This window comes from Orycteropus afer, unplaced genomic scaffold, assembly GCF_000298275.1.
Source record: "Orycteropus afer afer isolate SDZICR_OR568_19922 unplaced genomic scaffold, OryAfe1.0 scaffold00018, whole genome shotgun sequence".
Taxonomy (NCBI): Eukaryota; Metazoa; Chordata; class Mammalia; order Tubulidentata; family Orycteropodidae; genus Orycteropus; species Orycteropus afer.
This window is the reverse complement of record NW_006921605.1, coordinates 5,362,955-5,375,951: the sequence shown is the minus strand read 5'-3', so window position 1 is coordinate 5,375,951 and position 12,997 is coordinate 5,362,955.

The window sequence follows — 12,997 nt, the reverse complement described above, 5'->3', positions numbered from 1 at the left end:
GCCTATCTTCTGAGGTAGGTGCCTTTCCCTGGACTCAAACTTCCAACCTTTCCATTGGAAGTCAAATGTGGTAACTGTTGAAACCACCCATGCTGCTTCATACAGATGGCGTCCAAGCAGGAGTCAGTTTCTGTTCTCGGGGGTTTCTTTCAACGCGCTGGTTTGCGATTTATCCAAGGAACCCCCCTTAGCTTTGGTTTGGTTAGTTTGGCCGTGGGGATGGAGTATCGCCTTCCACTGGCCTGTTGGTGAGCATGGGTGAACAGCGATCCCTGCTCCAGAGCTGCTGGGCACGTTCTGTGTGTGAGTGTCTCTCTGGGTGGACCGGCTCGGCCATGGGCAGCCTCACCCTCAGGCCTTCCTGGCTGTGGCCGTACTGTCCTCCCTAGCGGTCTTCCAGATAGCTCTCTCCCACATGCCCACTTCCTGTGCCCCAGGCGACTCTTTGGGGAAGCTGCCTCCCCGGCCACAGTCTCGGGCCTACATTTGCCCTAGTTCCCGTGTAGCAACATTTCCCTTCAGTTGTGCCCACTGCTGCTCTGCCAGGCAATGAGTGTCCCCGTCCCCGTGAGCCTGGCCGGCCAGGGTCAGTCCCCTGGCTGTCTTTGGAGTCTCCTCCTTCTGTGCCCACACCAGGTGAATGGCTGAGTCCCACTTCACTTCCCTCTGAGGTTCATGGCCTCATCTCCAGCTCCACCTCCTTCCTTCTACAGTGAGCTAGATACGTTCCTCAAAAACTCATGTCCACCCAGAACCTCAGAATGGGACCTTAGTTGGCAATAAATACTTAAAAGAACCTTCTCCCCCCTAGTAAAATGTAAACCCTGAGTGGAGGGGTCAGATGGCTCCCCTGCCTGGCCTTGACCCACCCTTCAAGTCTGCTTCCTCCTTCCTTGCTCCCAGAGCTCTGACTTCCTGGAGGACTGCAGTTCTGGAACGTTCTGGAACAGGCCCCACACTTTCTCACCCCAGAAGGCATTCTCTTTGGAAAGCAGATGCTCCCATCCTTCTGGTCCCACCTGGACTCAAAGGCAGCTTTGGCTGAGCCGTGGGTTCTGAAAGGTTACAGCCATGAAAACTCCATGGAACACACATGGATTGCTGTGAGTCGGAATCAACTGGACGGCAACTCGTGTGGTGTTTGGTTTGCCACGTCCCAGAAGACCCCCCCAGCCTGGCTTCTCTCTGCAGGTACAGCCTGTTACAGAGTGGTCTTATGGCACGTGACAAGCCTTAAGCCCACCCATGTGTTCAGGGTGGAACTGTGCCCCTGGGGTTTCCATGGCTGTGAGCTTTCAGAAGTACATCACTGGCCTTTCTTCCAAGGAAAGGCCTGGGTGGGTTCAAACCACCAACCTTTCACTTAGTGGTCAAGCGCTCAGCCGTCTGTACCACACAGGGGCTCCAGTGGCCCATGGCAGACATCCGTTAATACTGCTGCACTTGGTGGCGGAGGCTGGGGGAGAATCTGCCAAAAAACTAGCTGAAAATAGGAACCTCAGCCTTCTTTTTTTTTTTTGGCCTTAGCTAAGGAGTGGCTCAGTGATCATCTTCCTCTTCCCTATTCTGAGAAAGACATTTACAGGGGCTGCACGGGCTCCTGGAGGAGGAAGTGGGGAGAAGGTTTGGGTCTGCTCCGTCCACTGTGGCAACCACCAGCCACGTGGGGCCATTTCAGGTCAAATCACTGAGCCCAAATGCTCGGTTCCCCAATAGTGCTTGCCACCTCTCACGCGCTCAGTGTTACTTGTGGCTTCCGTATTGAACGCGGCGAGATACAGCGTATTATGTCACTGCGGAAAGTTCTAGCGGGCCATGCTGGGCTGGGTAATGTAGGATCTGGTCTCCTAGTTCACCTGGTCACCCAGCAAATGTTGATTGGGCACCTGCTCGGCGGGCTCACAGCACCCCTACCTGATGACATGGAAGTGCCCCGTAGAGTTTCCTAGGCTGTCATCTTCATGGTAATGCATCTCCAGGTCTTTCTGCCACTGAGTCGCTGAGTGACTGACTGAGAGCTGCCGCCATCTATTGGTTATCAGCCGAGCGCTTTAACCATAGTGCCACATGGGGCCACTCAGAGTCAAAAACAGACTCAGAGACACCTAATGACGACAGCACTCAGTGGGTGGAACGCGGCCCCGGTGGACGGTAGACAGTGGGAGAGACCAGGCCTTCTGGAAGTTTCCAGTCTTCTGGAGAGAAACTCTAGGGCTCTGGGGCCAAGTTTACAAAACACCATGGCCTCTGTCAACTCCGGGTGCCCCCTTACTCTCGGCAGACAATTAAGGGCCTCTTTTAGGAGGGTGTTGCCGACTCCAGCTTCGGTTGGGCTGGCGCGGCATGGGTGGCTGAGTGTGAGGCCCGTGAGCGGTCGAACCCGCCATCTGGGCTGCTTCTCCCCGTTGTTTTGCTCCCTCCACACTGGCCTGGAAGACCTCCCACAGCAACAAGTCCAAGGGCCAGGCGTTTGCACCAGTAAACCCGGCAGCCAGCTCCAGGGGCAGATTGAGGGATACTGAATCTTGAGGCACAATAAAAAGCTGAGAGAAGATTCCGGAGAGGAATGCAGCCGGCCCCAGGCCCAGAACGTCTAGGAGACTGCAGACGCCCGGGCTGGAGCCAGCCCTGGAGGGTCTCGGCTGGCTGCCTGCCTGCTGGCAGGTTTGGCGAGAGAGAGTGGGGGTAGAGTGGCGATTTCCTTCAGTCATAATCCAGGGAGCAAACGGGCAAGGAGCGGAAAAGGCGTTTTTTAACGTGAGGATGTGAGCCAAAAGGAACCCTGGTGGTGCGGAGCTTGGCTGCCGACCTAATGGTCAGTGGTTCAAACCCACCCCGCACTCCAAGGCAGAGAGAAGGCAGTCTGCTTCCATGAAGACTGACAGCCTTGGAAACCCTCTGGTGCAGTTCCACTCTGTCCTCTGGGGGCGCTGTGAGTTGGAATCGACTGTACAGCAGGGGGTTTCTTTGCGTGGACCTTGGCCACAGCCGACTGCTGTTGGGAGTCTCCCTGAGAGATGGGTAGGAAGCTACAAGCAGGCCCTCTCTCTTTTTTTTGTTCCATGTGGTGTAGACATTGAAAATTTGGGGTGCTCTTTTCATTGAGGAGCAAAGGAGATACCAAGAAGGCCCTGATAGGAATTGCCCTCGAGGGCTGACTGTCTGCTGGGGTGGGAGAAGAGGGAGGGCAGTCAGAGAAGACTTCCTGACAGAGGTGGCATCTGACTGAGCTTGACAACAGAGCCGTTTCCCGGGCCAGGATGGAGACTGAGCGGCTATTCAGTGTCCTTCCCAAACTGCCCTGAGCCGGGCAAAGCGCGGTCAGCACTGCATTCCTGGCCAGAACACACACACACTCCTGTCTGGGGATTCCAGCCTCCCCAGGGTCTGTGGCCCAGGGAGCCCCACGCTGCGATTTGGGCTCCAACTGGGACTGGTGGTGGTGATGTCACAAAGGAGTGCTCAAGTCCTGGGTGTGGGGCTGCAGGGTGAAAGACAGGCAGACTGCCTGGAGAACTCTCAGGAAGACTGTTGGGTAACAGTGCCCGCCCCCAGGATGTGGGCAGGCTGGGGTGCTGGGGAGTGGAGCTCGTGGAGTTTCCAGAAGCTGTGGTCTTGGGGCTCTTGTCTCCCCCAGACAGCAAGCATAGGTCCATTTGGGAGGTGCTGGGTTAAACCGAGCCAGCCAGCCCTGTTCACTGCAGGAGAGCTCCCAGCGTCTCTGGTGCTATGTGCCTCATGAATCTTGAGTTAGGATACAGTTTGTCCAGCTTTATGTAACCACAGTCCACCCTTCTTGCTTTTCTTGAGGGAGGAGCACTCTTCCGGACACGGTCTGAGGGCACAGCTCTGAGGCTGTGAGTAGCGGGGCTCTGGTTCCCCGCCCAATCTCACCCCACCTCTGCACCCGCCTGGGAGCCAGGCCTGTGACTCACTGCGCCTCGGACGAGCCAGGCTTTGCTGCCAGGTTCTCTGTTTCAAATTCTCCGCCGCCTGGACCAGAATGCGTGGCCGGGGAAGTGGAGCTGGCGCCAGACTCTGCCATGGAAAAGCCCAGGGCCGCCCAGCAGCTGAGCCGACCGCAGGCGCGCTGGGGCTGGAGCGTGTGTGGCGGCAGAGGGTGCCAGGCCCCGCACCCCACCCTCTGGCCAGCCTGGATCTCCCGGGCCCAGAGGCCTCAGCTGGCCACGGTGGGAAGAGTCCCGAGTGGGATTGAGAGGGTTTTTCCTTTATTCTTCTCCTGCAGTTTCTAAACTCAGTACCAGCAGGAATTCCCTCAGAACAGCCCTGGTGGTGCAGTGAAGTGCCCAGCCACTAACCTAAAGGTTGGAGGTTCAAACACACCCAGTGGCTCCGTGGGAGAAAGACCTAGTGACCTGCTCCTGTAAAGACTCGGAAAACCTGTCGCCGTGGAGGCGATTCCAACTCAGAGCGACCCCGTAGGACAGAGTGGAACTGCCCCATAAGGCTTCCAAGGCTGTCAGTCTTTACAGAAGCAGACTGCCTCATCTTCCTCCCACAGAGCGGCTGGTGGGTTCAAACCACTGACCTTTAACTATACTGCACCCCAGGGCTCCTTCCTTAAAGATTGCAACAGTTCTTCTGTGTCACATGGGTTGCTGTAAGTCAGAACTCACTTGACAGCACCTAACAAGAAGGGTTTCCGAGGCCGGATCGCTATGGAAGTAGATTGCCCAACTTTCCTTCCAGAGAGTGGCTGGTGGGCTTGAACCGCCAGCCTTCTGGTTAGCAGTCAAATGTCTTAGGCACTGCGCCACCAGAGCTCCCAACAAGAAGGGTGTCTCTGGGTGTGTAAACAGTTGATGCTGGGTGCCATTGAGTCCATTTTGACTCGTAGTGACTCCATGTGTACAGAGCAGAACAGTGCCTTAGAGTTTTCCTGGCTGTAATCTTTACAGAAGCGCATCAACTGGTCTTTCTTCCACTGAGTGGCTGGGGGGCTCAAACTCAGCACCGGGCTCCTTGCACAAACAGTTGAGCCCTCAACTACCAGTCAAAAGTTTGGCGGTTCAAACCCATCGAGAGATGATTTGGAATTTCGGCCTGGTGCACTGCTTCTGGAAGGGAAGGTCCCACCGTGAAAACCCTGTGGAGCGGTTGTGCTGTGCACACATGGGGGTGCGATGGCGGGGAGTCGATTCCATGGCAACGAGTTGGGAGTTAGTGCTAACGGCCCTTGCAGGAGAGCTCTGGGCTGTGCCTGACGCCTCCTTGCCCAGAAAACCTTTCCTCCCTGGAAGACGTGGGCTTCAGCTTCTGCAGAAGGAATCTGTTGGGAAAAAATGAATCCAAAATGAATTCCTAAAGCTCTGTCCCCCCAAAATCGAACCAAACCCGTGGCCATCGAGTCAACTCAGATTGATGGCGACCGTGGGTGTTACAGGGCAAAGCAGCCTCGCAGGGTTTTCTTCGCTGTAATCTTAAGGCAAGGAGATAGCCATGCCTTTCTCCCCATCTGTCTGTGGGCGGATTCGAACCACCAGCCTTTCAGTTGGCAAGTGAACGGTAGCCGTTTGAGCTGGGCCCGGAACACGTGCATGTCGCCCACAGGGGGCAGCGCTAGTCGAGTCAGCCTGCACGGAAGCAGGAAGGGGTCTTCAGGGTTGCCACGGGCCTTGCTGTTTTCAAGAGAAGCTGAAAATCTGGCTTTCTCAGAGAAATCCCCTGGGTTTTAAAGGTTTGCACAGATGACCATTTTCATCAAATAGTGTCCAGCCAACAAGGCCTGTCTGTGTCCAGCTGAGGGTCGCCAGTTGGACCCCGAGAGGTGAAGCCGAGAGGACAGAGGGTGCCTCCCGTGCCTGGAGGCACACGGTGTAGCCCCCTGGCCGCCTGCTGAGCCCACCTGCGCGGCCTGACTCTGACCAGATGCGGTGGGGACCACAGGTGAGCAGCAGGGACTAGCGTGGAGCCCCCACCCCAGCCCTGTTCCCAGGAGGTGCTGTGTGCGTCTGGGGCCTGCGGCCTTGGGAAGCCTTGCGCCCTCCCAGGGGACAGCCGAGACTCACTGACTCATGAGCTTGTGGTAGGAATCTTCCAGGAAGTCTCCGTCCGCCTATCCTCCCGGCTGGGGTGGGGGCGGCCAGCTGCCTCTGCCACCGCAGGCTGCCTCGGGGTACCTGTCTGCAGGGGTGACTGCTCCGGCTCGTCTGGGCAGGTGCTCCTGAACTTCCGTGGGCCCGCGTGGCCGGGGCGCGGCCTTCCTTGGTCCGCCCCTCCCTCCCTCCTTCCTTCCAGTCCGGCCCAGGCGAAGGGCAGCCAGCAGGCTCACAGGAACTACTAGGCTGTTTAAACACTTCGACCAAAGGCAATCACAGCATCGCGGACAGGGAAAATGAAAGCCTTTGGACGTCGCCAGGAATTTGATTCTGGGAGTCGGTTTCCAAGAGGCTAAGTTAAGCATCTCCAAGTGGATATTAAAACACAGCAGAGTTTCGGGCTGGAGGGGGCTGGAGGGGGTGGAGAGGAGGCCGCGCGGTACCGGAAGCGACACCTCTGAGACCAGCGCTCGCAAAGCCACTGCGGCTCGCGCTCAGGAGCCAGCATCCAGCGTCGTGCGTGGGGAGCACCGTGGGGGCTGCTGGTCCCGTCCAGGGCCCGTGCCTGGCCCTCTCCCCTCCTCTTCCTCTTTCTCTCTCTCCTGCGCCCTTCTCCCTCCTGTTGTAAGAAGACAATGCTGCTTCAGTTTGCAGCACAAACATATGATCCCCACATGGAAATGTGGTAATTTGGATGCGTTTGTGATTGCAACAGATTGAAGAAATTAGAGCGGACAAAGAGTGTTTGGGGAGGAGGAGGAGGAGGCAGAGGAGGGAGAGGACGGGTGAGAAAGGGGAGGACACTTGGAAAGAGGGACGCCGGGGCTCCCGCCTGCTGCTAAATTGATCCGTAGTTATGGAGAGAGACCGCATCACAGGTAGGCACCAGCACGCTCTCCCGGTCTGCTCCTCCCCCACCCCGGCCCCTCAGCTCGCTTGGGTTGTGGTTCAGAAAATAAGCACCCAGGGGCCACTTGGGCTCATCTTTGTCTGAACAGTTTTTTCCTGGTGGTCATTCTGAGTTCTTTGGACCGAACACCCTTCCGCCAGCCCAGCTCCGCTGAGTCTGCCTCTTACTGCAACTGTTCCAGTCCCTGCCTTATTTCTTTCCTTCCCCTCATTTTTGCATCTGAAGGAATCCTGAGTGCTGAGCTCTTGGCTCCAAAATACCCAGGAGGAGGGTGGGGGGACCGGGTTTGGGATGCTGGGTGGGCGTCTGGTTTGTCCACCGTGTGGTTTGTTTTTTGTTGCCGGTCCAGTCTGTCTGCAAGGCCTCCTTGGTCTCCTCCCCGAATAGCATTTCTGTGCCGTCCGGAGATTTGATTACAGAGGGGCAAGCTCCCGGGAGCCGGGAGTGTGTGTGCGTGTGCGTGCGAGAGCGCACGCCTGGCCGAGAACGTGTCCTGCCCTGCCGGAAGCTTCTCGAATTAACCAAGAGGAATCTGCTTGGAGGTGGCCCTGTCATTTGGGTCCAGGTCTCACCTGGGCCGCCTGTGATGGGGGTGACAGTCACCCACAGTCGCTGAGGAATAGTTTATGGGAGAGCTGGGCTCTGCCCAGAGCCCCGTTCAGAGCATCTGAGGTCACCTCAGGGCAGGGCGTGGGAGTGGACAGATGGGTCTTGGGCTGGAGGGGCCTCATAGGTTCCTGATCAGCGCCCCCAGTCCTCTCTGGGGTCCCAGTCCCGGGCCCCAAACCTCCAGAGACAGGCCAGGTGGCCTTTCACATCAGGAGCTCCATGGTGGCACAGCTCCATGGAGCAGGAGGTAAACCAATAAGGGAAGAGAAAGGAGCCCCCATTCCCCTCCAGTCACTGCAGTGGGAAAGGCCTGCATTCTAGCCAGACCTCCTCAGACCCTAAATTATCATGGCTGCCATGGCCACGGTGTCCGTCATCTGACAGCATCATCAGTAATTACAGTGCATCACTGCCCCCAGCTCTGCCCGCCTCTCCCGCCAGGGCTGGGCCCGCAGTGCGTAGCTGAGAAACCCTTGGGCCTGAGCCATGCTCTTCTGAGATGACTGGTGGGTCATGATGAGGCTGGAAGTGTCACTACACAAGTGCCGTCGGCCTTGGTCTGCTGTCAGCCTCTGAGTGGAGGGAGGCTCCCTGGAAAGCTGGGCAGGACCTCACTCAGACGCCCGAGGCAGATGGGTCCCTCGCCCGCTGCTCCAGGGCCCAGTCGGATTCTGGGTGTGATGCATGTCGTTACGAAAAAGTTTGAAATGTTGTGAGAATGATGAACATGTGACACGGGACACGAAGTGAGCCTTTGCTGTTGGACGGTGGGTGGCCACAAACCTTAAACTCTTTAGGTGCCGAGTGCACTGAAGTGAAGGGCAGTAAAGCCAAGTGCGCCTGTGCTGCTGGCAGCTGTGTGTGCACACGGGTGTGGTGTGCCCGTGTGTGTGCATGTGTGGTGCGTGTGTGCATATGTGGTGCATGTGTGCATGCATGCGCACACATGTGTAGCAAATGGGCGCTGATGGGCTTGTGTGTGCACATGTGGTGCGTGTGCACATGTGGTGCATGTGTGTACACATGTGCATGCACATGTGTAGCAAATGGGCATGGGTATGCTCGTATGTGTGCATGTGGTGTGCATGTACACATGCAGTGCACACGTACACATACATGGGTAGCAAACATGTGCGGGTGTGCACATGTGTGTGCACATGTGACACAAGTGTGCACACGCATGCATGCACACGTGTAGCAAACGGTGTGGGTGTTCTTGTATGTACACACATGCAGCGTGTGTGCATACGTGGTGCACATGTGCATACCTGCATCCACACATGTAGCACATGTGTGCCATACATGCACACATATGTATGAGTGTGCATCGATGTAATGCATGCTTGTGTGTGTGTGTGTGTGTGTGTACTCATATGCTGGTGGGCATGGACAAACGGACCCAGCAGACCAACTGCAGGAGGACACAGGGAGCCAGGAGACCAGCAGAGGGCAGCACCCAGGATAAAACTGTGTCTGAGCTGAGTGACAAAGGCCGGCTGGGGGCACGTGGGAGTGGGGACAGGGTCCCTGGCTGGGCAGGGGCAACAAGGGACTACACTGGACCTTGCATCAGAGCGAATTACCCACAAGCACCTGGCTGGTGAGTGTAAGGCCTGTACCTCCTTGCCGTGTCCCGGGAGGTGGCCAGCAAGGCTTCATTTCACCTACGGCCAAGCCGAGGGACAGATCGGTGACTGAGGAATGGGGGCGGCTGGGCCCCCTGGAGGGGGAAGGGCTGCAAGTCCTGGAACATCGTGGGGGCTAATTGACCCCGAGTGCTTTTCATGAGCAAAACGAAGCCGTCTATGCAGTAGGTGACCCCAGGCCTTGCTGGCACCCCCGCTCCAGGAATGGAGTGAGGCTTCTCTGGGACGGGGCTGATGCAACAGTGGGATGTTTTCATTCAAAGAAAGCCATCTTTTCAAAACTCAGCTCCAAACTGATGGCAACTGGAAGCCTCCAAGCCGTTTCCCTGGAGGGCTCCTTGGAGTGGTCGCGCCTTGACCGAGTCTCCCCCAGTCCTGCCCCTGCTGGGTGACCATGGACCCGCCATGCGGTGGCTCTGGGCCTCAGCTTCCTCACGTGACCGGCATGGCCCTGAGGTGGCGTCCTCCCTTCCCTCCACGCCAGAGTGGCTTCTCAGTGCCCTGCCCCCCGGCAGATAGCAGCTGCTCAGGAGGCCCGGGGGGGCGGGGCTTGTCCTGCCGGAGCGGCTTGGGGCCAATGCCCAGCACCTTTGGGGGCTGGCAGAGCTGCTCTGTGCCTGGTGTGTGAACTCAGCGCCCGGCACCCCCAGCCCTGTGGAGGCCGCTTCCTTGGAAGTTGCCAGACGGTTTGCAGGGCTTGTCACCAGGCCCTGGCGAGTCACGTGTGGTGACTGGCCGTGAGGCACGGAGGCCTCTCCCCCCAGGCAGGGGCGGCTTTTTTTTGTTGTTCTGCACTGACTTTGTGGCTTTTACAAATTAAGCAGTTTTATCTTGTTCCAAGAGCTTGTATTTCAGAGTGAGAGTCTCTCAGATGGGAACTTTCCACTGGGGAGTCATTACCCAGCTCCCCGAGGACTCTGCTGGGGGGCTGTATGCAAGGAGTGGGACATCTTAGGAGGGCCAGACTACACGCTAAGCACTGGGGGGGGGGGTCCTGGAGCACCCACCCCCGGGGAGGGGGCACAGAGTGCTCACCCAGGGGGAGGGGGGATCACGGAGCTCTCACCTGGGGGAGGGGTGCGGAGCACTCACCCTGGGGGAGGGGGGATCACAGAGCCCTCACCCAGCGTCCTTGCTCCCCATCCACGGCCAGTGGGAAGAGTTCGGTCCTCTGTAAGCTCCCCTGGGCCTCCCAGGCTGGTGGTCCCTGACCGGTGGGGGTGGTGAGGCACAGGGTGAGGTGGGGGCGGGGACGGAAGCAGACCCTGGAGTGGAGAGGACCCCGGGCTGGGCAGGAGGGCCTGGAGGGAGCGCGGGGATGGGAGGGGCGGTACCCGGTCGGCTTGCTGAAGGCACCTGTGACTGCTGAGTGCCAGATTGGGTTTGTCCAAGCTTTTCCTGGCTGGAGAACTTATTTCTCTGTAAGTCCCACTAAGGAATGACATGAACATTAGAGTCATTAGAGGGTCATGCATCAGGGGTGGCTTTAAATCACACACTGCGTGAGATCAGGGCTGTCCTGAGACACTGACCGGAGGCCCTGCAGCTGCCCCCTGCTGCCAGGGCTGGGGTACCCAGGCTCCACCCCTCACTGGGACTCAGGGTTCACTTTCTTCTTTCCTGCCCAGCCGTCTCTGCTGGGTGGCAGAGAGGAAGGCAATCCCTCCCTCCCAGGCAACCGGGAAGTCCAGGCGAGCCCGAGAGCACTTGGTCCCAGAAGCCTGGGTCTGGGCCATACGCATGTTGTTCTCAGTGGTCTGGCCGCCCTGTCTTGCCTCCCTTGTCTAGCTACACCTGCCCTGGGCCTTTCTCTGGCCGGGGAGCCCCTTCTGGGGCTGGGAGCCTGGGGCTGCCCTAACAAGGTGCCACAGAGCAGGTGTTTTGATTCCCGAGCGCTTCTCTAATAGAAGATGCCACCAGTCGGTGCTTGAACAAACACAGATTTTGCTCTCTCACAGTTTAGGAGGCTAGCAGTCCGAGTTCACAGCCCCAGCTCCAGGGGCTGGGTGAAAGCCCCTCGGCCTTGGCCTTCAGCTCTGCCCCTTGCTCCCGGCCCACTGGAGCTGGAGGGGTCTCTTCACTCAGGCATCTGCTGGCTGCTGAGGCTGCCAAACCCAAGGTTGGCAAATAAAATGGCACAGTCCTAGGATAACCAAACAACATGGCAGGCAACTAGTTCAAGTGCAAGGATTGTCCCAAGATCGGCAGGAACATGGCAGGCTGTTGAATGAAGACTCGACTACATGCAGGGTCCAAGTGTGCCAAAAAAACTAGAGACCTTTCTCAAAGCTGTCTTCTTATATACTGGAAGCAGACCATGTCCCTAAGGCAGCTACTCAGCTGCTTGCGGCAAATTCCACCATGGAGTTGATTACCAGTCTCACCAGCAGTAACTACATCCAGCTGCCCAGCCACTCAAGGCCAGGCCCCGCCCAGCTGACACACAACTTAGCTACCACAGTGGGTGACTTATAACAGAAATTTGTTGTCTCACAGCCTGGGAGTGTCACCAGCCCGGGCTTCCCCTGAAGGCTCATGGGGAGGTGCCTCGTGGTCTCTCGGTGGCCCTGGTGTTCCTTATGTAGATGTGTCTTTGTGTCGTTGACTTTTTTATAAGAACACCATTTGGGTGGGATTGGGACCCCCTACTCCATAGGACCTCACGTTAACTGATCACATCTTCAGCAATATCTTAGGTTCCAGCTTCTATGTTCTTTTCTCTTTAAATACCATGTATCATACATAGTCTATCATCTGTCTGTCTGTCTGCCTATTGTATTGGATTATTAGAAACATGGCATTTTGTGGGCCTTTTGTGAGGGTGCCCTGGTGGTGTGAATGGGTAGGTGTGGGCAGCTGACTGACAGGTCAGGGTTCGGAACCTACCAGCCGCTCTGCAGGGGAGAGGCAGGCGGTGTGCTTCCGTGAGGATGGCAGCCTTGGAGAGCTGTGAGTGGACAGCAGTGGGCTGGGCCTTTTGTGGCTGGCCTGCAGCTTTTCCACGTAGCATGCATCATGGGAAGGTCTGTTACTGAGCCCACTGCAGCATTCCTGTGCAGCCCGTTCCAGGGACTCGGGCCTCCCCTCTCGGGTGTGGCCTTCTTTTGTGACCACTCTTTGCCCACAGCCACTTCTCCACAAGTGACGCTCACAGGCACCGGGGTCAGGAGTCCAGCATAGTCTGGCTCAGTCCACAGCCCCAAGGTTGCCTGGCCCTGTACTCAGCGGGGGTCAGGGTCGGTTGCTGTGGGGAGTGGGGCGCCAGGCCTGGGATAGGAGGTGGGGGTGCAACCTACAGGGGAACCCGGGGTGGTCTCCTCTGGACCATGGATCAAGTCTGGGAGGCTGTTTGGGGCCCCAGCCCACAGGACATACAGTCACTTAGGCAGCCGGGCACGGAGCCCCTCTCTGCATGCTGGAGCTGGGCCGTGGCTTTAGACCTTCTGACCCGATGCTACCACCCCTTTTATTTTTGGTACAAATGGGGAAACCCTGACTTGAGCAAAGCTGGGGAAACAGTGCAGCACACCCCTCGGGTGTTAATAGGGAAACACAGGCTCTGAGAACAGCCTTTCTGTGGAGACTTCACAACACTCTTGGGCTGGACTGTTGGGGCTGATGGATGGGCTGGGGGAGGGCTGCAGGTGGTGGGAGCCACAGACCCATGGTGCCAGGGCACCAAGTCTCCAACACGTCCCTAGCGCCCTCCTACAGTGGTTTCATGATCAAGCAGCCTCTGCTTGTCTTCTCAGGTTTGGGTTAGTTGGCACCAC